This window comes from Hyla sarda, chromosome 5 (genome assembly GCF_029499605.1).
Source record: "Hyla sarda isolate aHylSar1 chromosome 5, aHylSar1.hap1, whole genome shotgun sequence".
NCBI lineage: Eukaryota > Metazoa > Chordata > Amphibia > Anura > Hylidae > Hyla > Hyla sarda.
The window spans coordinates 196045967-196050452 of record NC_079193.1 but is presented as its reverse complement, the minus strand read 5'-3'; the positions used below and the strand labels follow the sequence as shown (position 1 = coordinate 196050452).

The window sequence follows — 4486 nt, the reverse complement described above, 5'->3', positions numbered from 1 at the left end:
TCGCAGCCAGGGACCTGCCGGCAATGGGCGTCTGCCATTAACCCCTCAGGTGCCGGGATCAATACAGATCCCGGCATCTGCGGCAATGCGCGATTTCAATGAATGATCGGATCGCCCGCAGCGCTGCTGCGGGGATCCGATCATTCAGAAGCCCGCACGGAGGTCCCCTCACCTTCCTCATTCTGGCTCCCGGCGTCTTCTGCTCTGGTCTGAGATCGAGCAGACCAGAACAGAAGATGACCGATAATACTGATCTGTTCTATGTCCCATACATAGAACAGATCAGTATTAGCAATCATGGTATTGCTATGAATAGTCCCCTATAGGGACTATCGAAGTGTAAAGAAAATGTAAAAAAATGTAAAAGTTAAAGTAAAAAAAAAGTGAAAAATCCCCATCCCAATAAAAAAAGTAAAACGTCAGTTTTTTCCTATTTTACCCCCAAAATGCGTAAAAAATAAATTTAATAGACATATTTGGTATTGCCGCGTGCATAAATGTCCGAACTATTAAAATAAAATGTTAATGATCCCGTACGGTGAACGGCGTGAACGTAAAAAAAAAAGAAAAAGTCCAAAATCGCTACTTTTTAAATACATTTTATTTAAAAATTTTTTATAAAAAATGTATTAAAAGTTTTTCATATGCAAATGTGGTATATAAAAAAGTACAGATCATGGCGCAAAAAATGAGCCCTCATACCGCCGCTTATACGCAAAAATAAAAAAGTTAGAGGTCATCAAAATAAAGGGATTATAAACGTACTAATTTGGTTAAGAAGTTTGTGATTTTTTTAAGCACAACAATAATATAAAAGTATGTAATAGTGGGTATCATTTTAATCGTATTGACCCTCAGAGTAACGAACACACATAATTTTTACCTTAAATTGTACGGCGTGAAAACGAAACCTTTCAAAATTAGCAAAATTGCGTTTTTCTTTTTAATTACCCCACAAAAATAGTGTTTTTTGGTGGCGCCATACATTTTATGATATAATGAGTTATGTCATTACAAAGGAAAACTGGTCACGCAAAAAACAAGCCCTCATACTAGTCTGGCGATGAAAATATAAAAGAGTTATGATTTTTAGAAGGCGAGTAGGAAAAAATGAAAAAGTAAAAATTTCATTGTCTGAGTCCTTAAGGCCAAAATGGGCTGAGTCCTTAAGGGGTTAAAGGAAGGTTCAAGCGTAAATAGAAGTTCAAGAAGCAAACATTATGAAAGTGTCCTATGTAAATCCAGATATGTAAAATAGTACCCATTCTGGTGTTTCACTTCTAACAAGCACCAATGTCAGAATTTGAGAGAATGCAGAGGATGAAAAATCACTCCTAATTCACTTTAAAGTAAGGTTAAGAAGGGTACATTAACTAGAAGATTAACATATATCTTAAGGGGTAAGCCATTAGGAACTGTAGGGAGCAACAAGAAATATTCCAGCCAATTGGTGTCTCAAAATAAAGGAAATTGGATCCTTAAAGGGGCATTCCAGGAAAAAACTTTTTTTCATATGTAAACTGGCTCCAGAAAGTTAAACAGATTTGTAAATTCATTTTTTTTAAATCTTTATTCTTTCAATAATTATCAGCTGCTGAAGTTGAGTTGTTCTTTTCTATCTGGCAACAGTGTTCTCTGCTGACATATCTGCTTGTCTAGGGAACTGCACAGAGTAGAACAGGTTTTCTTTGGGGATTTGCTTCTACTCTGGACAGTTCCCGAGACAGGTGTCATCAGCGAGCACTTAGATAGAAAAGAACAACTCAACTTCAGCAGTTCATAAGTACTGAAAGGATGAAGATTTTTTAATAGAAGTAATTTACAAATCTGTTTAACTTTCTGGAGCTAGTTGATATTATATATATATATATATATAAAAGGGGTCAGTACTTTCCTCAGGGAGAGGACACCTCTTCAGGTGTAACGGAGATTCAGGTTAGGCCATTTAGCACTCCGCAGGCATTCTGGGTAGGGGAATATGCAAAGCAGCTCATTACACAACCTTTTCAGGTAGTGTTCCCTGGTATCAGCTTAGCTCCTGTTAAGGAATATAAAAAGCTGAACGGGATATATGCCAAGCCAGACTACTCCCCAAAAGGGAAGTTTCGACCCATCTGCAGACAGCTGTTTCGGGGTTTTTGCCCCTCGTCAGTACAGAGCAGGGTGATCTGGCTTGGCTGTGGTGAGAGGCCTGAGGCTTTAAAAGGGGTCAGTACTTTCCTCAGGGAGAGGACACCTCTTCAGGTGTAACGGAGATTCAGGTTAGGCCATTTAGCACTCCGCAGGCATTCTGGGTAGGGGAATATGCAAAGCAGCTCATTACACAACCTTTTCAGGTAGTGTTCCCTGGTATCAGCTTAGCTCCTGTTAAGGAATATAAAAAGCTGAACGGGATATATGCCAAGCCAGACTACTCCCCAAAAGGGAAGTTTCGACCCATCTGCAGACAGCTGTTTCGGGGTTTTTTGCCCCTCGTCAGTACAGAGCAGGGTGATCTGGCTTGGCTGTGGTGAGAGGCCTGAGGCTTTAAAAGGGGTCAGTACTTTCCTCAGGGAGAGGACACCTCTTCAGGTGTAACGGAGATTCAGGTTAGGCCATTTTTTTTTTTTTTTATCTAAAGCCGAGGAACATGCTTTCGATTCACCCAAAGTGCAAGAAAAAGTGCAAACGTGTTACACTAAAAAAAGTGCACAAAGGATGCGGTCTATCGCTAGCCCTTCTCCGATAGGAGAGAGGCCCCCCCAACAAACCTTACCCTTCACCTCCGGACCAAAAGGTACCTGCGAGGTTCCAGGTTCGATGTCCCTTTTCGCCGAAGCTACTAGGGGACCACAAATGCTCCCGGCATCCCCCTTGGCGTTAGCCAAGGTATCTGCCCGCAGAGCCGATTACGGTAGGTACCCTGCCAAGCAGGAGTACCCGGGGTGTTTGCAGGGAGGTGCGGAACCTAATGGCCACACACACCTCCCCTAGACCGCCAGGAGGGACACCCAGAAGGGCTACCGCATCCTGACAAATCCTGTGAACACACAACACGCAAAAAGTGACACAGTGAGACAAAAAAGAAATAAATAAGTGAATGTGTGCAGATATACTGCCCGGACATCCGGCCGGATCTATAAAAAATTCTCTGATCCTAGCCAGAAGGCCGGGAATCAAGAGGTGAGTGCCACAAGGTGAAGAGATTATGGTGCCCGTGCTTCAACTCAGTGAGTCTATCCTCCCAGTGAGTTTCGGCACCTCGGGGTCACCACTCCCCGAGGCACAAAAGTACCTCGGCTCTAGACCCTCTCAGCCTCATGGCGAGACCCGGAGGGAACAGGTCACATCGGGGCAGCCGTCGAGCTGATTCCTCAGAACCAGCCCCGGAAAGCCCTGGTACACCTGCATCCTCCATGCAGCACCAATCCCCACCAGCCCCATACCGGCGTTACGGTACACCGGCATGAAAAACTGATAAGAACAGATACTACACTTGATCTTAGCCAAAAGGCCGAGAAGCGATTCAGGTTAGGCCATTTAGCACTCCGCAGGCATTCTGGGTAGGGGAATATGCAAAGCAGCTCATTACACAACCTTTTCAGGTAGTGTTCCCTGGTATCAGCTTAGCTCCTGTTAAGGAATATAAAAAGCTGAACGGGATATATGCCAAGCCAGACTACTCCCCAAAAGGGAGCTTTTTATATTCCTTAACAGGAGCTAAGAGACTGGCAAAAAGAGACCGTCCGACCAGACTGGCAAAAGGCAGACAACAGGCGTGTGCGAAGAAGTGGGACTTGAGGAAACTGCAGCGCGAGCTGCGGTCCCTGCAGGACCTGCTCCAGTGTGGCTGGGACGTCAGGGAGGAGCTGGAGGAGACCAAAAAGAGCTTGAAAAGGCACTTTGAGGAGGAATCCAAGCGAATCGTCTTTCGTTCCAAGGTGGAGAACCTGGAGAAGGGTGAGAAATGTAACTCTTTCTTTTTCAGGAAGCTCCATGCCGGCCACACGCCCCTGACTGAGCTACGAGATGAGACCGGACACATGAGGAGCGGCAAGGAGGAAGTGAATGGGGTCGTACACGACTTCTACAGCAACCTCTACGCCCCCAAGTCATCCGACCCCGAAGCCGCCGAGAGGTTCCTGTCAGGTGTCACTAACGTTGTTGATCCCGCAGGTGCGGCGGCTATGGACGATCCGTTGACGGTGGGGGAGCTGCTCTCTGCCGCTAAATCCTTTAAGCCCGGCAGGACCCCGGGCAGTGACGGTCTCCTGGCCGAGCTCTACGTAGCGCTGGGTGACCTGATCTGTCCGGACCTGTTGGAGGTGTACGAGGAGATGGTGGTGGGGGGCAGAATGCCTCCGTCGTTGAGGGAAGGGATGATCACAATCTTGTATAAGCGGAAGGGGGAGAGATGTGACCTGAAAAACTGGCGTCCCATCTCTCTCCTGAACGTGGACTACAAGATCCTCGCCAAGGTGCTGGCCAACAGGCTGAAACCTGTCAT

The 4486-nt window shown here is 45.7% G+C and overlaps 1 pseudogene; it reads right to left on the bottom strand.

Moving 5' to 3' along the window:
• Positions 1-3367: 3367 nt before the first annotated feature.
• On the bottom strand, positions 3368-3505 carry LOC130275260 (U2 spliceosomal RNA; annotated as a pseudogene).
• Between the last annotated feature and the right edge of the window lie 981 nt (positions 3506-4486).